This window comes from Cavia porcellus, unplaced genomic scaffold (genome assembly GCF_034190915.1).
Source record: "Cavia porcellus strain 051 isolate PalLab524CR breed Dunkin Hartley unplaced genomic scaffold, mCavPor4.1 scaffold_21, whole genome shotgun sequence".
Lineage (NCBI taxonomy): Eukaryota > Metazoa > Chordata > Mammalia > Rodentia > Caviidae > Cavia > Cavia porcellus.
The window spans coordinates 5,535,974-5,545,990 of record NW_026947504.1 but is presented as its reverse complement, the minus strand read 5'-3'; positions in this window follow the sequence as shown (position 1 = coordinate 5,545,990).

The window sequence follows — 10,017 nt, the reverse complement described above, 5'->3', positions numbered from 1 at the left end:
AGGGGTGGAGAGGCAGCATACAGGAAAGGAGGGGAGGAAGTGTGCCTTCTCATTTTGCCCCTTTTGCTCTTGTCATTTGTGGTTTCACAAACAGTTAAACCTTAGCTATGCCACTTTGCCTTGGAGCCAGCTGATTATGTATTGAAACTTTCACAAACTGTAAGCTAAATAAATCTTTTCTTCCTTCATTTTGGGTGTTGGGTATTTTATCTCAGCAACAAGAGAAAAGTAACTAAGAGAGAAGTCCTATAGATAAATAACAAACTCACTGAGAGAAGAATGAGTGAAACAACCCTTTTGTCAATAGAATCAAGAAAAATGAAACACTTAAGAATCAATCTACATTGAAAACTACAATACTCTGAAAAAGGAAATGAAAGAAACTATCCGAAAATAGAATAATATACCCCATTCTTGGATAGGCAGAACACTATAGTGAAAATGACCATACTTCCAAAACTGTTACACACATTTAATGAAATCCTCATCAAAATACCAATAGCATACTTCACAGGACTAGAGAAAACAATCCCAAAACTCATATGGAACCAGAAGAGAACTAGTACAGCCAAAACAATTTTGGGCAACAAGGACAAGGCAGGGAGCATCACAATCTCTGATGTAAAACTATACTACAAAGCCACCAAGATAACAAAAACCAGCACAGTCCCACCAAAAGAAAAAAAACCTGAAGACCAATTGAATAGCATAGACGATGCAGAAACAACTGCAAGCACACTCAGCTACCATATCTGTGAGAAAGTGATAAACACCTTCACAGAAAGAAAGCGTCTTTAATAAATGGTGCTGAGAAAATGGCTGAAAAGTTAACCTAGACCTATATCACTCACCAAGCACTAAACTAAAATCAAAATATACAAAGATCTAAATATAAAAGCACAAACACAATCTGTTGAAAGATAGAGTAGACAGAACACTAGAAAACATAGAAGTAGGCAAAGACTTTATGAACAAAGACTGAACTGCACAGGAAATATTACAGAGAAGCAACAACTGGGTCACATCACCTTAGAAAGCTTTTGACACAGGGGTGAACGATCGCTCCCCCTCAGTGGACACCAGTGCTCTTTCTTTTTCTTCTTCTTTTTCTTTCTCTGTCAAGCACCAGAACCATTAACCAGAACCCCTAATGGCAACAAGGTTATGGACCAGCCATGGCATTGAGGATTGCTAGAGAAATTAATAAGGTTTTGCACAAAAGAAGAAATCAGCAACAGAATGAAGAGACAGCCCACAAAGTGGAGAAAAAAATTCACCAGCTACTCCCAAAGGATCAACAGCTAGAACATACAAAGAATTCAAAAAAGTCAGACCTTCCCCCTCCAAATTTAGAGACCCAATCCAAAACTGGGCGTCTGAGATGAGTACACAGGTTCAAATGGGAAGAGGAACAAGAGGCTGGGGAGAAGAAAGGGAAACAAGTGAAAAGGGGAAAAAGGATGCAAGGAAAAAGTAAAATAAAGCTTTTGTAAATGGAACGAAAAGAAGGGCTGAAAGGAAGGAAGGAGATGGGAAAAAAGAAGAATTAAGACATACTATGATGAAAGTGATAGACATGTCTGACAAATATGTACTAGTAAAAAATAAACTTAAAAAATTTAAAATAAATGGTTCAAAAAAAAGAAGTGATAGTGGGGGTGTGCAGAAAAGGGGAGCCTTGCACGCTGTTGGCACACAACAGCCTTTATGAACAACAGCATGTGAGTTTCTCAAAAAGTTAAAAATAGAGCTATCATGTGACCTACTAATCCTAATACTTTGTATATATTCAAAGGAAATACAATTGACATGGTGAGGGGACACTTGCATTCCCATGTATATGGCAGCAAATTCACAACAGCCAAGCAATGGAAACCACATACATGTCTATCAACTGATAAAAGAGTGGTAAGAGTACAAAACGGAATACTATTAAGCCATAAAGAAGAGTAAAACCCTGTTGTTTACAGCAAAAGGGGAGTCACTAGAGTAGATTATTTTAAGTAAAACTAGCCAGACACAGAAAGGCAACTACCATGTGATCTAACACATATGTGGAATCTAAAAAGTTTGATCTCAAAGTTTAGAGTTGAGCAGTCATAAGCAGAGGCCAGGGAAGAAGGAGTGCTTGGAATTTATTGATCAATGGGTACTTACACTTATTAAACAGGAGCATGCTGTACTATGCTATTGCACAGTGGTGACAATAGATAATTATAATGTCGCTTTATTCAAGGACAATCCGTAATTTTTTTTGTTGAGACAGGGTCTTGTTGTGTAGTCCAGGCTGGCTTTGAATTCAGTATGTAGCTCAAACTGGCCTTGAATCCTGCCTCAGCCTCCCAAGTACAGGGTTACCATGTCCAGTCTCATACTCTATTCAGAGAGCTAGAAAAATGAAATTTGAAGTTTTCTTTATAAAGATAACTATTTGAAGATTTAAGTATATTTAACCTGATCTAACAATTACAGTATGTATGCATGAAAAAAAAGGGCCGGGGATTTAGCTCAGCAGTACAAACACCTGCCTGGCAAGTGCAAGGTCGTGAGTTTGATTCCTAGTACCAAGAAAATGTAACCACGTCTCAAGCCGTGACGTACCACGTCGTGGTATTACTTGCCACATCCGGCAGGTCGGTGTCTCCGAGGTGAGCCCGAGGGGCAGCAGACTGTGTGCTCCTAGTAGCCAGACCACCTTGAAGACAGCTTGTTTTGACAGCTTGAGCACATATGGGGCTTTTGAGGGCGTGGGAAAGAGAGCTCTTGAGGGGAGAATCAGATAAAAGTTAATAATTTAGCCAAACTGTCACCATGCCTCGCTGTAAGCAAAAAACACTGTGCCTTTGTTGCCCCTCAGTAAACTGGGGCATCTGAGTAAGTTCAGGACCTCCTTTCAGGGGATGAAGGTCCAGGATCAATATTCTCTTCCTGGCTTGCATATTGCTACTTCCTCTATAGCCTCATGTAGCAAAGAGAAAGAGTTGTGGTCTCTTTCCTCTTACAAGGACAGTAAGCCCATTGCCAAGAATTATTTACAACCTCTTCCTCAAAACCTTATCTTCAAAAGGCTTTGTCTCCAAGTGCCATTGAATTGAAGGCTAGAACTTGAGCATATGAATTTGGGAAGGGTCTTACACTCTTAGGCCTTTATATAAGGGAAATGAAAACATATGTTCACACAAAAACTGGCCAAGGGTTGTTCACAACAACTTTGGCAAAAGACTGGCAACGACCCGGATGTCCTTCAGTGAGGGACTGGTCGGGCAGGGTGTGGTGTGTCCATTCCCTGGAACACCAAGCAGCCCCTAAATCTGGAGGGACTCAGTCTATTGGTAGATCTCAGTGGCATCATGTTGAGTGACAAAGCCCAGTCCTAGAAAGTTATATACAATTTGATTTGATGTAATAGAGCATTCTTGAACATTTTTTTCCTTAATAGAAAAAGGTATAGAGATAAAAATAGTCTTGTGATCATTTATGGGCATGTTCTGGGCATGAAATGTATTTTCTCTCCTCTGCCTTGAGTCAGGCATGCTTTGGGTTGTTTTATAACCATTCTGAGAAGCCTGTCAAGTTTTCTGCATTTTTCCTCATGTCAGCTTGACACAGAGCTTCCAGCCCTTGGTGCTGGGCTGACCCCTTCCACAGCAGGCATCCCTGTGTGATGTGTCTCATACATCTGCTTTATAAATTATCAGTGCTCTCTTGTCTAAGAATTTTCTGCTGACTCTCTTTGGTGGTTGTGATGGTTTAAATAAGAGCCCCATGCGTATCTTGTATCCTGAGGGCTTGATATCCAATGCGGCAATGTTTAGAGGGGGCTTTTGGAAAGTGACTGGATCATGAAGTCTAACTTTACTGGTAGACTATCCACTGCTGGGTTTGTAATTTGATGGTATTATTAGAAGATGGGAATTTAGGAGGCGGACCCTACTTTGGCCCAATGGGACACTGGAGCATGGCTTCAAAGACTGTGTCTTGTACCCAGCCCCTTCCTTCTGGCTCTCCCCTCATTCTCTGCTTCCTGCTGACCTGAGGTGAGTGGCTGTTCCCTACCACGGCCTCTATCGTTGTATTTCTGCCTTGGAGCCAGGCAACCATGGGCTATAATTCTGAAAACGTGAACCAAAATAAACCTTTCCTCTTTTAAGTTTGTATTCTCTGGTGTTTTGTCACATGGATGGAAACCTGACTAAAACAGTTGTCAAAATGCTCTCTGATATCAGAGCAACCTGAGCAAACAACATTCCTCCTTCTAACATGAACTTGAATTCAGATACCATGAATTTGGAAAGGAGGCCTCATTTAGCCAACACTCCATGTCCACATCGAGCAGTGGTACTTGGCCCAGAATCCTAACAATCTTGCTTGGTTTTTTGCAGTAGAGTCATCTGAGAGCCAGGCCAGCCAGCCAACCTGTGGTCACTTCTCCTCCTCCAGGACAGCTGCTCCCACCTGCCCACACCCATCCCTTCCTTCTCACTGGTGATACTGAATTAGAAAGTATAGAGGGAGCTAAAACCCAGAGGAAATCTCCCTGGCAGAGCCTGGACACTCTATTCAATCTAATCACTATTCAGTGTTCAGACTTCATAGTTTAGTAAAAGTATGGATAGGTGGAAGAAGTTAGTCTGTAGTCCTGTGCCACCAAACCCACTCTCCCTGCAGAGAAAAAAGCACAGATCACCCAAAGCAGCTCAAAGCCCTCTGTGTATAGCAGCCATCCCAGTGACAAGCTTTTGTGAAGCTTATTTGTGTATGTTATTTAGTTGTGAAATTTAAAGCATTTTTGGTTCTGAGTCACTTCAGCATGTTTTAGTAACCCAACCCTAGTGCCTCCTTTAAATTTGGAGATACATTAGGGTGCATAAAATGTGGTAGAATTTTATAGAAATCAGCACCCCCAGGGTACGGACACTGGATTCACGCTTGTGATTCTCTGATGTGTTCAGTAAAGCCCACTTCCAGCTACAACTTTTGCTTGCTTTATGTGAACTCCATATCATTCCTTTTTATACCTGCCCCACTCTGTGGATGAATGAAAGAATCTTGCTGTTTATCAGTTGCACATTTCTTTCTTTAGAAAATTTTTATTAGTATTAGACCAGTGGTTTCCCGAGGACAGGAATACCCACATATCATGCCACATTTGTAAACCCCATCCCTCCACATTTCTTAAGAAATATTAGTTTTATTAAGTAAATTAAGCCAGCCTGCCTACATCAAGGGCTTGTGTGGGGAAAGTTATATATCCTAGTGTGATTTTTACAAAGAGTTCCATAAGGCTAGAGAAGATAGAGATATAATGGAGATATTTGAGATTTTAATTTATTTTTTTAACTGACACATACCTGCACATGTTTATGAGATATAATTTTATACATGTTCACAAAGCCTAGTGATCAAATCAGGGCCATCGGTATTTTCCTGTCCTTTAAGATTTCTATTGGAAAGCTTTGAAATCTTTTCTCCTAGTCTTCTAGTTCTACTGTATTACAAAATGTAGAATGAACTGTGTAGACGCTAGTCTGTGACATACCTTACCGTGCTGTGGAACATTAGAGCTTACTCCCCAAGCTGTCCTTGGGTACCTTCTTTCCCCCCAGGCCCTCCCAGCCACTAGAGATCACTTTTCTACTCTCTTCTTCTATGAGATCAACTTTTTAAACTTCCACACATGACAGAGAACAAGCCATGAGCTCTTCAGTGCCTGGTTCATTTTGCTTTCAGCTCCACCCGTGTGGCCGGGCAGGGTTTCCTCCTTTGTGACTGAGTAGTACTCCATCGTGTCCATTCACCACACGCTCTTCGCCTGTCTGCCCATATGGACACCTCAGGTATTCTTCCTTGGCCGCTGTAGGTCGTGCTGCAGTAACATGGGGTGCAGGGATCTCCCTGATGTTGCAGCTTTGTTCTCTTTTAATGTGTATGCAGGTGTAGGATTTCTGGGTCATATGGCAGTTTTATTTTCAGGCTTTTTTTTTCTTTAGAAAACTCCATACTTCTTTCCAAAATGATCAATTTACACTTCTACCAAGAGTATGCGAGTGCCGCTCTTTTCACTTATTTGCCATCATTTGTCTTTCTAATGTAGCCATTCTGGTGGGCTTTGTTCTTATTTTTCTGGTCTCTGGGGTTTCCATGTTAGGTCATTTATTTGCAATCTTTCTTTTTTAAGTAGGTACTCGCTGCTATGAGGTAAGTTACAAGGTAAGTTAGTGTTTAGGTTAATTGTGCTATAGTCAAAGTTTTGGTATGTTGCATTTTCCTTTTTATTAGTTTCAAGAACATTTTAATTTCTTCACTGACTTACTGGTTGTTCTAGAGAAGGTTGTTTTTCGTATATTTATATAGTTTCTAAAGTTCATTTTGGTGTTTATTTTTAGTTTTATTCCACTGTGGTCAGAGAAGATAATGATTTTTTTGTTTTTATATGATACGATTTTTATTGTTTTGAATTTGTCCTGACTTGTTTTGTGGTCTAAATAGGGAATTGCCTGTAGGTTGGTCCCTTGTGAGGATGAGAAGAATGTGCATTCTGTGACCTTGAATGTGGTTTGTTTAACCAAAGTACTGCGGATATTTTGAAAGCAACTTAAAGCAAAAGAATCCTGAGAAAAATCAGCGCCTCCCAGGAATGTACCAGGATGGGACTGGGAGGGTCCACCAAGAAGCCAACAAGCCATCCTTTCTGGTAAGCCACCCAAGCTTCACAGGTTGCAGGAAGAGAAAAGTCAGACAGCACCTCCTATGAGCCTACTGGTGCAAAGGGATGAGAATCAAATTTTCCAGGCCCACCCTGTGAGCAACCAGCTGATTCGGAGGACAGGCTGAGTTAGTAGCAACTAAGGTACATAAAGCAACTAAATGCTTGTATGTTTGATTGATTTTTTAAAAAAATTTTTTTTCTTTTTCTCTTTGTGTAGGCCTGCAGGCCTGGGGCCAGGGGTCTGAGTATCTTTTGAGAGGATGACACTATGTAATATAGCCAATATGGGGGATTTTCTTCTACCTTGTCTTTGAAATCCAGTATTGTTGTCACTGTTTTACTTTCTTCTGACAAATTGTTTTGCTTTATTCAATATTCTGTTTTGATTGGCTTTATTCTGCTTTGTTTTTGGTTTGATTTTGCTATATCCAATGGAATGGACAACAATTGTGAAGATAACAAGATATAACCCACACTGAGATGGCATTGTCACTGTAGCACTGTCAAGCAGTGGGGCCTTGCAAGTGTGGGATTAACACCATTACAGAGGGTGGTTCTTGGCTTTCAGCCTCCAGAGCTACAAGGAAAAAACCTTCTCTTCATTCCAAACTGTCTGGTTACATACTCTACGACAGCAAAACAAACAGCCGCTGGTGAGGGCCAGGAGGAGAACTATTGGCTCCTGTGAGCCTACCGGCACGTGGACTGCAGACCTATTTATCCCTGTCTTCTATATCTGTATCTATCTAATCTATCTGTCCTATCATCACTATCTTTCTATATGTATGTATTCTGTTCATCTCTATATCTCTCTCTATATATACATCTGCTATGTCTCTGCTGTCTTGTTTTATCTATTTTGCTTATATGCATATATAAAATCTATCTACATCCAGCCTATCTCTATGCATCTCCAGTATGTCTATCTATATCCATCTACCACAACTACTGTATCATTTCTATCCATCATATCTCATTTATTCATCATCTGCTGTAGCTTTCAATCCACTGTCCACACTTCTAGCATCTTGCGTGCATGTGGAAATGGAGACCCTTGGCCACAGAACATGGGGTCTCAGCAGGATGCCCCAGGCTCTGCATGCAGAACACTAACTGGTCCCAGGATATCAGATGATAACAATGATTTACACAGTGTGGTAAAATGAAAAACCCTGAACTTTTATCACATTTCTATTTTAGTGCCAGAAACCTATATATGAATAAAAGGTCTTGCTCTACACTGACCAATCACTTTCCAACCACTTTCCACTTTCCACTATACTGACCAAGAATTCCACTTTCCAAAAGCCCATAGTCACAAAATACTATTTACCTGACTTACAAAATGGTTTACTGAAACATAAATGTTTCAGTGTTGTTAAAAGTACTTCTCTGAATTCATTAATTTTATATATGTCTGATCTATTGATTTCTAAATACAATGTGAAAATCTACTATGGTTGCAAATGTGTTTTATTCCCATAACTTTCTCTTTCCTAGATACTGTTATGGTGTATGAAGATAACACAGCTTGAACTGGATATGGGAGCACATGCCTGTAACCCCAGCACTGAGGAGGTTGAGGCAGGAGGATCTTGAGTTCAAGGCCTGGGCTCCCACAACCACAGTGAGATCAAAGTTAGTATGAATCATTCTTCCTTAAAAAGGCAAAACCAAACCAAACAAAAACCAGAGCATCCTAATCTGAAATGCTCCAAAATCAACAAAACTGATTGCCACACCAGCACACAGCAGGACACTCCACACTGGCAGCGTGAAATGTGCCACAAAGTGTAGGCTGCAGAAAGCAGCTCACAAGGCCTTCCTCCTCGTGTGCAGGCGTGCATGGGTGAAACTGAACTCCGCATCCAGACTCGGCTCAGACTCCCATGCCTCCATGTGGGCATGCACACATTCGTTCTCAGGCCTGGTAAAGCCTGAAATCCTGGGTCCCATCACCCTGGGTACAGGCCCGTGGGAAATCTGCTGTCCCCAGGATGCCATGCTCCACACACACCATCTTCAGTGTTAGCTGGGTGTGTTCTTCAGAGCTGGGTCAGCTCTCTGGCTGCTTCTCTTGCTCCCTGCTTGCTATCACTGGGCATGCTGTTTCCTCCCCTGGTCTACTGCAATTTCCAGAATATAACTTCCAAATGTAATGGACAATAACTACCTGTCTGCTTAATACTGGTTAATATAATAATTTTATATTACATACATTTTACAGTTAAAATTACAATTCTAAAAAGTCTTTCTAATGTAACAGCTTTCACTCTGTGAAAGATCCTGTTGAGAGAATGAAAAGATAAGCTACAGTGTGGGAGAAAATACTTGTAAATCACACAACTGGAACATGACCAGTCTCCATATTGTATGCAGAATTCTACAATCAATGGAAATAAACAAAATATCCAGTTAGGAAAGGGCCAAAGACATGAACAGGTACCTCTTCCCTTTAGAAGGTCTAGCAACAGCAAGAGAACCTGCAATATGATGCCATCATTGCCCTCTTGCACGTGTAATCCAGAGGACTGAAGACTCAGTGTCCCACAGAAACCAAATGCATGAGTGTTGTAGCAGCTTCATTAGGGAACAAATTAAAAACTCAGGGATGATCTGACTGACTGTGGTACTTCTATCTGTATCATGTGTCACTCCAAGTCAAGTTCCATCACTGTGCCCAAACACGATTTAAAGGAGGAAGATTCATTTTGGCTCATGGTTCAGAGACTTCAGTCAGTGGTCAGTGGTTCCAGTGCTGTGGGCCTTAGGTAAGAAGCAACATCTTGATGGAAGGACATGGTGAAGGAAAACTCCTCAACTCAAGACAGCAGGGAAGTATAGAGAAGGGAAGAGCCAGGGAAAGGGTCAAGGGGCTGGACAGACTCTCCAAGGTCACTACTTTCCCCATAATCCACTACTTTCAACTAGACCCCACTTCTGGTTTCTATTACCTTCCAATAATGCCATTAAATTATGGTTTCATTGGGCTGGGGATTTAGCTCAGCGGCATAAGCACCTGCCTTGCAAGCAGACGGTCGTGAGTTCGATCCTCGGTACCGATAAAAATGAAAAAGACGAAAAAAAATTTATGGTTTCACTGATGAGTCAATCCATTCATGAAACTATACCCATCATGGTCCACTTGTCAAAATCACTTCAACAAGTAAGCCTTCAACACAGTGAACCTTTTGCGGGGAACATTTTGGCTATCACAATTCCTCAGGCACAAAGGTGCACCAGCTGTTGACACAGGCAATAGCCTTCATGAACTTCCAGAGATTTACACTGATGAAAAGAAGTCACTC